This window comes from Arvicola amphibius, chromosome 1, assembly GCF_903992535.2.
Source record: "Arvicola amphibius chromosome 1, mArvAmp1.2, whole genome shotgun sequence".
In the NCBI taxonomy this organism is placed as follows: Eukaryota; Metazoa; Chordata; class Mammalia; order Rodentia; family Cricetidae; genus Arvicola; species Arvicola amphibius.
In genome coordinates, this window is record NC_052047.1 from 99,026,245 (window position 1) to 99,041,649 (window position 15,405).

At 52.4% G+C, this 15,405-nt stretch overlaps 1 protein-coding gene across 1 annotated transcript in view; it reads left to right on the top strand.

Annotated features, from left to right (window-relative positions):
• Positions 1–3,637: 3,637 nt before the first annotated feature.
• Positions 3,638–15,405, top strand: part of Gng7 (G protein subunit gamma 7) — a 58,441-nt gene continuing 46,673 nt past the window's right edge. Inside the window, exon 1 of the mRNA XM_038337201.1 lies at positions 3,638–3,707. The gene's annotated coding sequence lies outside the window, so the exon portion shown is untranslated. The remainder of the gene's footprint in view (positions 3,708–15,405) is intronic.

Here is a 15,405-nt window from a genome sequence, read left to right on the forward strand (position 1 = left end):
AAAAAAATGTATTTCTCTTTCATTTGCTTTGTCAAATATGGCTGTACCTCACTAGGTTGCTCACTGTCCTGGCATTCATGAAGCCCTGGGTGCCATCTTTAGTTCCAAAAAACGGGGCATGATGTGGTGTTCACAGGTGCATGCACACAGACACACATGCACTAGCATGCACATGTACGCAGCCACGTGAATGCTGGAGCTGGAGCAGACCAGTCCCTCCAGCTTTGCAGTGAATCTGAGAGCGGCCACCGGGCGGTGGTGGCGCACACCTTTAATCCCAGCACTCGGGAGGCAGAGGCAGGCGGATCTCTGTGAGTTCAAGACCAGCCTGGTCTACAGAGTGAGTTCCAGGACAGGCTCCAAAGCTACAGAGAAACCCTGTCTTGAAAAATAAAAACAAAACAAAACAACAAAAACACACAAGAAAACAAAAAACCTATAGTTTATGTTAGTACTGGCGTGGAACTCACAGTGATCCTGCTGCCTCAGCTTCCTGACCACTAGGAGAGAGATGCACATCATCATGGCATCCATGGTGATTTGTTTAAACATTTATCACATGTGTGCACATGTGTGTGCCGGTCAGACACGGAAGTCCGTGTTCTCCTTCCTACACGTGGGCCCTGAAGCTTGAACTCAGGTCTTGAACTCAGGTCTTCAGACTTTGCCGTCGGTCCCTCCATGCACTGAGTGTCTTGTCGGTCCTGGTGTAATATTTTGGTTTGGCCTATTGAGAGGTATAATATTTTGTTGTTGTTCTTTTTGTTTTCCAGACAGGGTTTCTCTGTGTAGCCCTGGCTGTGCTGGAACACGCTCTGTAGACCAGGCTGGCCTCGGACTCACAAAGATCCGCCTGCCTCTGCCTCCCAAGTGCTGGGGTTAGAGGCGTGCGCCACTTCTGCCGGGCTCCATCTCACGAGTGAAGGATTAAAGGCATGCGCCACCAACCGGCTCCGGCGATGGTTTTTTTTTTCTTTATTTATTTATTATGTATACAATATTCTGTCTGTGTTTATGTCTTCAGGCCAGAAGAGGGCAACAGACCCCATTACAGATGGTTGTGAGCCACCATGTGGTTGCTGGGAATTGAACTCAGGACCTTTGGAAGAGCAGGCAATGCTCTTACCCTCTGAGCCATCTCTCCAGCCCCGGCAATGGTTTTTAAAGATGACAAGAATCATAGAAATGGGCTGACCTGGTGGCAGCCACACCTTTAATCCCAGCACTTGGAGGAAGACGGAGGGGTGAATCAGGACACTGCCTGTCTGTGAGTTTGAGGCCAGCCTGGTCTACTACGTAATGAGACACTAAAATAAACAAATAAATAAACATAAATAAATAAATAAATTAATTAATTAAAAAAAACATAAAGCAGGACTGGAGAGATGGTTAAGAGCACTGGCTGCTTTTCGGGCTCCATTCCCAGCACCCAGGCTCAAGGGATCCCATGCTCTTTTCTGACCTCTGTGGGCCTTCTACAACACGGTACACACACACACACACACACACACACACACACACACACTCATACTCATACACAGAGGCAAGACATCAGCACATTATGGAAAAAATAAAAACAAGTAAATCACGGAGATAGAAGAGCGGTTCGACCCCTAGGAAAAGTGGGTGTGTCCACGGCAATAGCTGTTAGGGCTCTCTCTGGTGGCAGCTTGGCGCAGTCCTACCTTCTGGGTCTACTTAGAAGTGCATGCAAAAAATGTGTAATTTTTTTGTGAATTACATTTTAGAAAATTTATGTGTGTGTGCACGTGCGTACGTGCACGACTATGCATGCATGCTCTAGCATGTGTGTGGAAGTCAGACAACTTGTGACAGTCGGTTCTTCCCGTCCATCCTAAGAGCCGTGGAAATTGAACGGGGTCCTCAGGCTTGGTGGGACATGCTTTTCCGGTTGAGCCATTTCACCGACTTCTGTTAGTGCTTTTATTTATTTGTGTATTCATTTATTTATTTTTAATTTATGAATATGTATGTCTGCCTGAGGAACTGGAGTTACTTGTGAGCTGTCATGTGGGTCAGGGAAATGAACCCCGGGTCCATCTGGAAGAGCAGCCAGAGCTCGCAATCTCTGAGCAATCTCTCCAGTGTTAGTTTTTGAAACAGGGTCTCCTCCAGCCTGTTTCAATGGCTTCAAATTCACTATGTAGTTCAACCCGACCTCAAACCTGGGGCAATCCTCATTCCTCATTCTCCTACGTGTTGGAACATTAGGTGAGTGTCATCAAGCCATACTCTGCATTTAAACTCTTTGAGGCTGTGTTGTTCCCACATCACCACAAACAGATGCCACAAACAGGTGACATCTACAGCCGTTCCTGTTGAGGGTCTGGGAACAGCCCTGGGTGGGCGCGCCAGTCTGGGAGGGGAAAACGCTACAGGAAGGTCCTGGGTTTCTCTGCTCAACACGAGCATGTGTGTGTGACTGCACGGTTGCTTCAGGGATGCCAGGATCCCAGGGAGCCCAGCGGGCAGACTGGAAGCTGGTCAGTCCAGAGAAAGTCTGAGGTCACCCACCGAGAGGCCCCATCGGCCTTTCCCTGCAGGGACATCCCAGACATTTCTACAGTCACCAGGGGAGTTCAGGGACAAAGCAGACCCACCTACGGTCTGGGGCATGATTCCCTGGTTCCACTGCAGCACACAGGAGGTTTGCAGTCAGTCTTGGCTCCACAGAGAGTTCAAGGCCAGCCTGGGCAGTTTAGTGACCCTTTCTCAAAATAAAAAAGAGGAGCCGTGCGGTTGTGGTGCACACCTTTAATCCAGCACTCGGGAGGCAGAGGCAGATGGATCTCGGTGAGTTCGAGGACGGCCTCATCTACAGAGCGAGTGACAGGACAGCCAGGGTTATGGGTTATGTAGAGAAACCCTGGCCGGGGGGGGGGGGGGGGGGTTGGAGGTTGGAGGTGAGGGAGTGAAGGGTGAGGTAGGGTGGGGGAGGTTGGCTGAGGCCGTAACCCAAGCTCAGTACTACAAATATAAAAAAATTCAACTAATATGGAGAGAAAAAAAATAGACATAGCACAGAAATAAACAAGCAAATGAAAAGTTGCTACTAGCGCCATTATAACCTGGGTCCCCGCTCGAATTCGAACTAAAGTCTCGAAAACCACAGGCAGGCGTGCCTCCTGCCCCTGGCTCTCCCGCCTTGGGTTCCGTACACATATGGGTGTTTTTCTAAAGACAGGTGCTAAAGCGGTGGGCAGCGGGGGTGGATACTACCACAATATGTGATACTCATGCGTGAAAACGTCATAATGAAACCCATTATACTGCACAATGAATACACACCAATAAAATAAACGCAAAAAAAAAAACCCAAACCAAAACACAGACCTGACGTCACGCAGCCCCTCTTCAGAGAGGCCCCTCCCAGTGCACCATTCTCGCCAATCTTAGGCGGCGTAATCCCGCCCTCAAGTTCACGAATGGCTTGTGGATATGCCACTCCTGGATATACCCCGCCCACTTGAAGCCCGAAGCCCCGCCCCACTCCCCAAGGCTAAGCCAACCAGGCTGTCGGCCCAAAGCTCCGCCTCCGGCCCAGCCTCCGCCGTCCTGGCTTCTGATTGGTCTTGATGTTACAGAGGCACCGCCCTTATCGTGGAGGCCCCACCCCGTGGAAGAGCCTTCTCCAGGCCCCGCGGTGCGTTTGGCTGAGAGGCGGCTGAGACACCGGCTGGAGACAGGTGAGCTGGGCATGCTGAGGAGAATCGGGGTGCATAGAAAAGGGGGCTGCATCGGAGAGGACGGCGCAGTGCAGCCAGGGAGGAGTGAGGTGCAGTCAGGGACGATTGGAGCGCGGTCGTGGAAGAGTGGGGTGCAGTCAGAGGAATGGGATGCATTTAGGGAGGAATAGGGTGAAGTCAGACAAGAGTGGAGTGTATTCAGATGATAGGAAGCATGCGATGAGTGACAGAAGGGTGGGGTACAGTCAGGGGAGTGGGGTACGTTATGAAGGAGCCAGGGAGGAGTGGGCAGCAGTCAGGGACGAATGGGGTACAGTTGGGGACGAGTTTGTGCGGTCGGGGAGGAATGGGATCCAGTCAGAAAGGAATGGGGCGCTACCTGTTTGCTGTCTGATTGCACATGGGACCAGCACCTTGGTTGGCCCCAAGGACCTTTGCTCCTTTCAGGGACAGAGGTCCACAGGCTTAGACCTTGGGGTGCACGAAGCTCCAATGGCTGTTTTAGAAACTTCCTGTGGGAGTTTTAGGGGCAATGATGTTAAGGTGTGTGGGTGGTACACCTCTGTTGCTGGCGGATGTGGGGCTGTTGGCGGCTGGGGGTGCAGTGATGGCTGAACTAGGGCTGTGGGGTCTGAGAGCATGCGACTGTTGCCACCAGGCCGGGTCCTCTCAGTGGCTTTGGGACTCTGGTCCTGATGTTCCCACGGTCCTCCCTGAGGAGTGCAGTAGCAGCTAGCCTTGGGCAGGCTCTCTGCAGTGCCCAACCAGGGATTTATGGGCTGAGCACAATCCTGGTGCATCAAGAAGGCTGTAAGGGTCAAGGTGAGTGTGAGGTCAGGTTGTCACCAAAAGACAAAAAAGAATGGCCCTTGACCCCGCCACGCCACCTTGGTTTGAGGCCAGCCTGGGCTACATAGTGAGTTCCAGGACAGGCAGGGCTTCACAGTGAGACTGTCTCAGAATAACAACAGTCCACTGACAGTTGGGTGTGAGGTTACCTTCTAGCCCGGATGACTCTGCTGAGGGGACATCGGGTCATATTCAGGGTTCTGTGTGGCTGCCTCAAATCAGGGAGGTCTTGACATGCAGTGGGTGGAGGCCTGAGATTCTACGCAGCACTTTGCAGAGCCCAGAGCGTCCCCTAGAGAATGAAGGGCCAGAGGCCATGCACAGAGGCTAGGAAACAGCTTGCTGGTGAGCTACCCAGTCAGGTGAAAGTGTGTGGCTCGTGACAGTGCTTCCCAGATTTCTCCACGAGGTGCTCTGCAGTGCTGGGACTCAGGCATATGACACAATACGATACGATTCCCAGCCACCCATACCGTTTTTATATGGCTCTTCCAGGTGACTTGCGACTGTTTTTGAGACAAGGTCTTTGGTAGCCCAGGCTTTCTCCAAGTCCATATTGAGCTCAGGGGGACCTTGATTCCTGATCCTCCTGATCCTCTTTCTTGAGTGGTGGGATTACAGGCATACGTCTGTGTAGCCCCCACCTTTTTTTTTCCTTTGAAACAGGGTCTTACTATGTAGCACAGCTGGCCTGGAACTCACAGAGATCCCCCTGCCCCTGCCTCCTGAGCGCTGGGCTTAAAGGAGTGGCCACAACACCCAGTTCCCTGTAACTTTAAATTTGTGGGTAACTAACTGAGCCTGCATTGCAGGCACTGAGGTCTCCCCAAACTTCTGTTTCGTGGAGGATCCGGGGTGCTCTGATGAGTGCGGTGCTTTTTGTGGAGTGTGGGGTCCTTCCTGGTGTGCGGAGCCCCAGCCCAGGTGACTGTGTACACAGTACAGAATCGTTTTTCTCTGCACACCGAGGAGTAACAGAAAAAGTTGCCCCTGCCAAAGCATTGCCCCAGGTTTTCTCTTTGTGTTCAGAAATAGTGACTGTTTGAAATGTCATTCACTGGGTTGGGGACATGGCCCAAGCATGTACCAGGCCCTGGATGCTGTTCCCAGTAATTTGAAAATCAAACACAATCCCAGAAGCAGGCAATTCTCTGTGGGCTTGAGGCTAGCCTGGGCTACATAGTGAGACACTGCCTCTGTCGGGGTCAAAGGAGACCTTGGAACTACCACAACCACTTCAGCATCCACTGGGGTTGTCAAGCCTGTGAAAGACCAGTTTTCCTCTTGATTCCTCTCTGACTGGTGTGACTCCACTGTCATGCGGTCCGACAGGTCATCGCTTGTTTTTCTTCCGTGGAAGGTTCATCCCATGCTGGCGTCCATTAATGGTTGACCCCAGCAATGCCAGGGTCTAGTGGCTTTTGGGGCTTCCCGGACTGCGGCCTGGCTTCTGTTCTTGCATCCTGTCACCGTCCCACACCTGTAGGTGTGAAGGCAGAAGCCATGTGACAGAATGGTCGACACCTTAACTGCTTTGTGGACTGGCCACACGCTCCCTGGCTCCTGGGAGACCCGTCCTGTCTTCCTTATCTCCACCTGGGGGGAGCAGGGGAGAGGCTTCTAAAATGGTTACCAGCATCTTCCTAAGGCTCTGAAAAGTAGATGATCTGATCGCTTCTCCTATTTTAAACGCAGGTCTGATCTGCATATTTTAAAATTCACCATTTTATGCATAATAATTCAGGTTTTCCTGAACATCTCTGTGCAGCTATGATCTGTGCATGACAGTCTGATACTGTGTCCTCACCCCAGGATGGTGTCTCCTCCCCTGAGTTGTCACTCTGCCCCTCCCAGCCCCTGGCACCTGCAGACACCTTCCTCCCGGACTCTCCCGGAGCTACATGCCCTTGGGGAAGCTTTTCAGAGCCCAACTCCTGTTCACAGCCGTGCGGTATTCTGCCCGCCGTGTGGGTGGACCACACTGCATCTCCAAGTCACCAGGACTGTTTCTGTCCTTCCTTGTGACCTGTGACATGGAGTGGCGGTCCTGTCAAAGGTGACTTACTGAACCCAGCTTGGGCTGTTCACTGTGTTTTCTTTCTGAGGGTGAGAGGGTCAATTTGTCTGCTTCCTATCCTGGTCTTTTTCATCCCAAAGCTACAACACTCAGAGCTGTGCCCCCTTGGTGGGGGCCATTGAGACCTGCTTTCTTTGATTCTTTATTACCAGATCAACAGCTAGCAGGTTGGCGTCAGGGTCTCGCTAGGACCTTAGTGGCCCTCGGGAGACCCTTGGCTAACAGCTACTACCCCAGCTCCACCCACCCCCAGAGCCCTGCTTCCTGCTGGCTCTCAGTCTGAGGACATTCCTTTCTCAGTCCAACAAAGACGCTTTGTCCCTTGTTGGCCTGTGCTGAACCTCAGAACCCATGCCAGGTCCCAGACTCACGTCATCTGAGGAGCGTGTGTCTGTGACTGTGTATGTGTGTGGTGTGTGTGTGGTGTGTGTGTGGTGTGTATGTGTGTGTGTGGTGTGTGTAGTGTGTGTGGTGTGTGTGTGGTAGTGTGTGTGTGTGGTGTGTGTGTGGTAGTGTGTGTGTGTGGTGTGTGTATGACTCTGTATATGTGTGTGTGGTGTGTGTGTGGTGTGTATGTATATGTGTGTGGTTGCATGTGGCCTGGGGCAGTGGATCGAGGTGGGAGGCAGGACTCTGCTGTCTCCCAGCATTTGGAGACATGGTGCTCTCAGGCCTAGGGACACAGTAGGTATGTGGGACTGAGCTGCCTGTCATTCCAGCAATTGGAAGGTGGAGGCAGGAGGCTCATGGGTTCCAGGCTAGTCTGAGCTACACAGTGAGATCCTGCCTGAAAACCCAAAGCCGAGGGCTGGAACAAGCTCAGTTGTGAGACCGCTGGCTGCACAGCGTGAGGACAAGTTCAGATCTAAAGAGCCTTCACCAACAGCCAGGCATGGCCACACAGATGTCAAAGCCCCTGCGGCTTGCTGGCCTCTAGCTGAGCTCCAGAGCTCTTGGCTCAAGGAAGTAAGGCAGAGGGATCGGAAACAATGCATCCTCCGCGGGCTCCATCTGTGCACACACCACATACACATGTGCACTAACAACCCAAACCAAAGTCCAACCCCCACCCCAGACGGGAAACCTGTAGCCCTGGCTGGCCTGGAACTCACTCTGCAGACCAGGCTGGCCTGGAACTCAGAGATCTGTCTGCCTCTGCCTCCCAAGTCTTGGGATTAAAGGTGAGTGCCATCCTCTTCTGAATTTAAACAAACAAACAAGCAAGCAAAAAAAAAAAAAAAAAAAAAAAAAAAACCCAGCATTTTTTTTTGACCCAAGAAGTCATTGCTGCAGGGCAGAAGTGGATCTGGGTGTTGGGGCCCAGGCAGAAGTTGGGTTGGAGCACCACTTGATCAGGTCAAGATGTGGCCATAGCCTCCTGGTTTTCCAGGTTCTTCTATGTCAACCAAAGTGGTTGGGTGTGTGACTGGCATCCTGAGTTAGGGTGCTTTGGGGGGGCTGTCCTAGGGGTGTCCCTGGACCCCACCCACTGCATGCCGTGAGCTCCTCTGGTTGGCTCCCCACAGTTGAGAGTCCCCTAGGTTTAAGATGGACCCCAGATCAAGCCTCCAGTGAGACCTGACTAGACCAACAGGGCCAGTGTCCCTCTATGCAGAGAGCTGGGTTTGGAAACACGGTTTAGGACTCTGGCTGCATCACACACCCGGCAGGCTGGAAGCGCTGGGATCTGTCCACAGCACCACAGAAACCAGACTAGGTGACTCACTGGGAGGCAGAGGCAGAGGGATCAGAAGTTCAAAACCAGCTTTGGCTACATACTGATGCTTGGGTGGAAGCCTCGCCCCAGCCCCCGCAGCCCCTATACCCAAAGAGTCTGGAATGTTTGGGTGGAAAGTTCTATCCCAAGCCCCCTCCCCAGGGAGTTTCCTCAGTCCAGACTCCACCTCCAAGAAAGCCTGCCAGATGGTGACCCCTCCCCAGAGATGCTCAAGACCACTCCCACAGGGCATTTAAACTGCCCCCAGAGAACAAACACGTGGTTTTCTGGTTTCACTTCCAGGCCACCCAGGAGAACTGGCCTCTATTAAACTCGGGCTTTTTCTAATTTAGTTTGATTTGGTCTGATTTGGATTATTGCGTCAGCAGAGAGGTTTACTGGGCTGCAAAAGCTTTCCAATTGAGTCTGAGACAGCCTGGGCTACATGAAACCCTATCTCAGGAAAAAAATATTTATTTAGCTTGGCATGGTTTTACTGTGCAGTGCAGGCTGGCCCGAAAGCCTCAGATCCCAGGCCAGCACTCCCAGGTCCCATACAAGGCAGCAATTTGAGCACTCAGTTTCGCTGTCCTGAGCATTTCCCAAACTGAGTCCATTCCCTTCCCCTGTGGAGCCACACACACCAGGTGGCTATAGGGTCCTCCCCACCCCCCTGTACTCCCCCACCCGATAATAGTGTGCGGAACCCAGGTTGTGTGGGTTCACTGTCTTTTCGGGTGGTTGCTATCTTCAGGCTGTCTTGGAAGACAGCCCCCCACCCCCACCCCAGACCACCTATTCAGGAATTTTATTGTTTTGTTTTTCTAAGGATGAGTGTTTTTATCTTTCTTGGCCTGAGAACACCTCAGGAAGCACCCAGAGGGGCCATTAGCCTCTGTCAAACCCACTGATGGCTCAGATGGTCTTCTGAGCCTCCAGGGATTTCCTTTGTGTATCAGTGGCTCTTTCTAAACTCTGAGCTTTGGGGATCTCTGTCGACCCAGTTCGACTTGGTTGGCCTCTCAGTGCCCTGTGCCCAACTCCTGTGGGACCAGCCAGCCTCGCTGCTTCTGGGACTCTGTGTGGGCAGGGCAGGTCCCGGGGGCTGTGGGTTCAAATCCCCAGCAAACCTGCATAGGCCAGGTGTGAATGCACACGTCTGTGATCCCGGGTGAGGCTGTTTCTCCCCATGTCTGGGGGCTCGAAGGCCAGTCAGCCTGGAGAAGAGGAAGGCGCCAGGCCCAGTGAGAGGCCCAGCCCACTGAATGCGCACCTCCCCGAGACGAAACGTCGAACCAGATAACTTGGGGGGTCATCGAGAGGAGGCTGACGGAGAGAAGTGAAAACAGACCTGAGATCAGTGAACGCCATGCTCTGCGGAAGTGGAGCCCATGGGGCCAAGATGGGTTTCATGGCGCACGCCTTTAATCCCTGCACTCGGGAGGCAGAGGCAGGCAGATCTCTGTGAGTTCGAGGCCAGCCTGGTCTAAGGAACTAGGACAACCAGGGCTGCATGGAGAAGCCCTGTCTGAAGAAGAAGAGAAGAGGAGGAGGAGGAACAGGAGGAAATAAATGAATATTGTGGAATCTTCTAGAACTTTCTGGAATGTTCTGGAAACTGCTGGACATTTTCTGGAGTCTTTCAGAACTTCTGGGATTGTGACAGAGTGAAACTGTGCCCTTGTCTTAAGTTAATATCGCTATCATTATTCCCTGCCGACGCAAAATTCCCAATCAAGCCAAATCAAAACAAACCAAATTAAGAAATATCCAGGTTTAATGGGAGATCTGTGCTCACGGGTGGCTCCGAGGGGGAACCGGGAAGCTGTAGGAACGCGACCCCGGGAGGAAGAAAGGGAGACCACGTGTTCCTCTTTTGGGTGATCACTTAAATACCCTGGGAAGTGGTCCTGACCCCATCCCCAGGGAGGGGTCAGGACCTGGCCTGCTGAGATTTGGAGTCCAGACCAGGCCTGGGGGCTGGGATAGATAGATGTGAGGGGCTGGGGCCTATGCTCCCAACTTGACAACTATTGTATATAGAATATATTAGCCTTTATTTTTCATTGATATAAATAAATATGAAAATGACCATTAAATTTCCATTCTACTTCATGAAAAAAAATCTTTATTTTTCATCCCCACTGCCATCTCAGACATGAACAAACCAGTGACAGGATTAAGGGACCTGCAGGCAGAGGCTGTGCGCGCTCTCAGGAGCTGGGCGTCTGTAGAGACTGGAGGCCCTCCAGGGAAGTTGCTGGTTCTGGGGCAGGAGGCGGCCTTGTGAGGCTGAAGGCATGCAACCCTCCCAAGGCTCCTGACCAGATTAATGCCTGGTGCTCATCTTGGGCTCTGCAGCGTGCTGAGCGGTGTCCCGGGCCTTCACCTACCCATGCCAGGAGCTCTCCACAGGGACCGTTTCTGTCCTCAGATGTCACCCAGTATCTTAGGGACAGGCTCACCGTTGACCCTGGAAGGAAGACCCGCATGCCATGCACATGGTTGAGCTTGGACTCAGGCCTGGGATGCCCCCTCCAGGGGGATGTGGCCTCTGCCAGGGATCCCAGCAGTGTGTTTAGAGGTGTAATTAAGTGGCCCTGTTTTCTCTGGGGCGGTGACACAGATCTGTCCCTCCCTTCAGAGCTGACAGTAATTCAAAAGTGAGAGACTTAGGGTCCTCGGGGACCGAGGAGTTGCGTGTGAGATCTGTGTCTTAGCATGTCTCCCTCGGGTTGCCCGGAACCCCACTATGCAGGATCAGTACCAGCCAGTGCTCTTCAGGCTGGTCGGAAAGGGCCGAGCTGGGGTGCACGTGATCTACTGGGGGTCGGGGGGGGCACAGATGGAGGGACTGTGTGAGGTGCAGGGCGATGTGTGGAGGCTGGGGGCGTGGTCAGGGTGGAGCACGGGTCTAGCCTGTGTCCGGATGTTCAGATTGTGGCTGCTGTGATTTATTTGTGGTTTGCGGGCTTTTCCTTCTGTCTGGCCTCTGCCTCCTTCCTGTCTTACACAGATCCCTGTCAGTTTCTTTAAGACTTTCTTAACCGTCTTACCTCTTCAGCATGTGAAGACCCCTTTCCATCCTCTGAGGTATCTCTCAAAATATTCCCGATAGTTAAATTAACCCAGTGTTTGCACCCTGGGCTGTGTGAACACTGTTCTAAGTCATTCTTTATGACTGGACTTGGTGGCACAGACCAATCATCCCAGCACTTGGCGTTTGGAGGCAGGAGGATCAGAAGTTCAAGCTCATTCTCAGCCAGTTTGAGGCCAGCCTGGGCTACATGAGACCAGCCTCTGCTCTCCACTTGGGCTTGGTCCCTTGCTAGTGTTCCCGGGCGCAGCTCAGCAGTAGCACACAGCCAGGTTCACAAAGCCCGAGCACTCAGCTTTGAATGGACGATGCCAAGCTAAATCGGGCATGTTGTGTTCCAGGAGGATGTGTTGGTGCGGTTGTGTTTGGGGGGAGGGGACGGTGTGTTTCCTCCTGCGACTGTGTCTCAGAATGGTTCATTGAGGAATGCGTAGATGGGTTCGCAGCTGCGCACAGCCTGACATAGTCTCCACAGCGCTTTCCCTGTGTGACAGCGTGACCGCCCCCCCCCCCCCATGTGTAAAACTCTAGCTTTTTAAAAAGTCTATTCTCAACCCAAGCAGACCAGGATGTGTTAGAACACTTCTGTTTTGAAGGAGCATCACAGTATGTATAACAGCATCGTGTCATTTCCTAACCAACAAAATTCTCAAAACGGCTCAGTTTTCAAGCCTGTCCCCAAAGAGTGAGCATACTGAGGAGGCAGGACATGCAAGCTGTTCTTTGTTTATTCTGGGTATCATTCAGGGTTGGCTTCTCAGGAGTGTATCAGTCAGCCAACACTGTGTAACAAGCAGCACCAGGTCCTACATTTAAACCATCTGTTGCTTATTGTGACATGCTTTCCTGGGCTAGGACCTGATGTGGTTTAGCAGATCTGTTTGGGGCTCTCTGGGGTTGCTGGGTACGTGTTGGGCTGGGGCGATGTCTGCTCCTCTAGAGAGGGACTCATACAGGCCATACCTGAGACCCAAAGCTGCCCTTGCAAGACACAGGTCTGAAACCTCTTTGGAAGACATGGATTTAGAGCCGCTGCCAGCTCTTCTTGCTCAGAGTCACCCACTGACACTGGGGTGATTTTCCACACTGCCAGGCTGCACAATTGACCCATTGTGTGTGACTAGTGTCCTCTGTGCTTTAAGAAATGCCACATGATGCCATTTTACTGTGAAAGAGTTGTCAAGATGCCTATTTAGAGGGAGGTTCACCAAGTCAATTCCACTGTTTTTCCTTTTCTTTTTTCTTTTCTTTTTTTTCTGACAGGATTTTATTCTGTGTAGCTTTGGAGCCTGTCCTGGCACTTGCATTGTAGACCAGGCTGGCTTTGAACTCACAGAGATCCTCCTGCCTCTGCCTCCTGAGTGCTGGGGTAAAAGCATGTGCCACCCCATCGGCTCTACTGGGTTTTTTGGAGGGGGAGACATAGGAGGTTGAGATAGGGCCTCTTGTAGCTCAGGCTGGCCTTGAGCTTGTGATCCTCCTGCTCAGTCTCCTGAGTGCTGGGACGTCATGTGTATTGTCTCGTGTCTTACCTCCAACTGTCTGTGTTCCGGAAGAAAATAGGGGAAGAGCTGGCATGTCTTCAGGTGGGACAAGAAGCGACAGCCACTTGGAAGTTGTCTTTTGACGACGAGTTTCCTTTTCTCTATGCCAGTTCCCAGCTGTGTGGCTTTGATGAACTTCTTAACGTCTCTGAGCCTCAAATGTCCCACCAGAGAAACGTGCTTTGATGGTAGCTGTGTGCCACCTTGCCCCATGCAGGGGGTGGGACTCCAGAGTCTGCACATGCCAAGGGGTGCTCTACCCGCCGAGCCCCAGCTCCAACCCCTCTTTAATAATATACACACATGCATATCTTTTTTTTTTAAAGATTTATTTATTTATTATGTATACAACGTTCTGCCTCCATGTATGCCCGCCCACCACATCTCATTACAGATGGTTGTGAGCCACCATGTGGTTGCTGGGAATTGAACTCAGGACCTTTGGAAGAGCAGGCGGTGCTCTTAACCACTAGCCATCTCTCCAGCCCACATGCATATCTTTTATTTTTTGTGTATGGATGTTTGTTTTTGTGTATGTCTATGCACCACGTTGGGTGCAGTACCTGCATATGTCAGTAGAGGGCGTTGGATCCCTGGGAACTACAGATACAAATGGTTGTGGGTGCTGGGAATCGAACCTGGCTCGTCTGTTAGCCCGTGTGCTATCCACTGAGTTAACCTTCTGCTCCGCTTGGGGCTGACCTCTTTCAGGGCCTGAGATCAGGTCATTCTGTCCCTCCCCTCTGCCAGCATTTTCTAGACCTCTAGAGATGGTGTTGCATGCTGGGGCTGCGGTCACTGTGCGGGCATCAGGCTGAATGGAGGCAAATGGCAGGCGCGCGAAGGGCAGGTGCACGCGCGAAGGGCAGGCGCCAGAAGGGCAGGAGCGCGGGCACACACAGCAGCAGGTGTTTCCCTCTGCTCAAGGCTTTGAGCCCTCAGCATCTGGGGTGATGCAAGAGGGTAGCCAGCCCTTCCTTACTCCAGATCTCAAGGCGACCCTCAGTATTGCATCCTGTGTCACCACTCGTGGGTGACTTGGTAACATAATACAGGACTTGAAATCTCAGAAGGAGACAGGCTCAGGTTGTCACAAATGGGGGAGGGGTGGGTGTCATTGGCCTGGGCTCAGTGGGGCCTGGGAACTCGGCTCAGCACCCTGCAGAGCCCAGCACTCCCTACCCAGAACAACCAGGAAGAGTGTTCGCATTGCCAGGGAGGAACCCAAGGTGAAGGTGACTCGGAGATGAGAGAGCCTTTTGTGCCGGGAACGTCAGGAAAGGCAGCCGCGTGGAGCCAGGGCCACCAGCTCAGCAGGTTCAGTAGCTGACCTTGCAGAGTGAGGCAAGGCGGGCCTCAGAGCTGGTGACAGCTCAGCCAGTCTTCAGGGATCCACGGCGGGTCTACTTGTCTGAGAACAGGTTCTCACGTAGCCCAGGCTGGCCTCAAGCTCACCGTGGAGCCCCATGCTGAGTGCCAGGGTGACAGGCAAGCGCCCTCACACCTGGCTTATGTACAGGGGATGGAATCTGGCTTTGCGTGTAGTGGGTGAGCCCGGCACCCACTGAGCTAGTCCTCAGCCCCTTCAATAAAACAATAAGCTGACAGTCTGCAGTCCCTCTGGGGCTTTGAGCTCGTGAGGGAGGGCTGTGCTGTGCACACAGTGTCATGGAGCCAAAAGGTCCCTGCTGTGTCTGCTCAGCTCCCCTAGATGGTGGTGAAGGAACAAGGTGGCTGAGCTCCTCAGTGGACTTGTTGACAGGAGCAAGCTGAGGCCACATTTCACCTAGGGCTTTGATCTGACTCCTTTAAATCTGCACGACTGAATCCAGTGACCCCCAAGCCATTTTTGTTTGTTTTCAACACCATGCTTTGAACATCGTGCACACCAGTCTTTGAACCCCGTGCACACCAGGCTTTGAACCCCGTGCACACCAGGCAAGCACTCTACCATTGGCTGGGTTTGGTGGTGCACGCCTCAGGAGGATGAGGTCAGAGGATCTCTGTGAGTTTGAGGACAACCTGGTCTACATTGTGAGTTTTATGCCAGCCTGGGCTACATAGACCCTGTCCCCAAAATTAAAATTTAGTCAGTGACGCCTTTACCTGCTGAGCTAACTCACTGGCCCTCTTCCACGTTTTATTTTGAGACAAAGGCTGGCTGGCCTTGGACTCCCTCTGTGGCTCAGGCTGGCCTTGGGCTGGTCTTGCTCTGTTCCCACAACCAGGCTTATTCATTGTTGCTTGTTTTGTTATTGTTGTTGTTTTTTCTTAAACAGGGTCTCACTGTGCTTGCCCAAGCTGACTTCAAACTCAGAGCAATCCTTCTGTCTCAGCCCCACCCATACAGACTGTAGGCTTATACTGCCAGCAGTCCATTCTTTCAGTCATTCTGATTCACTCTGGTTTTCTAG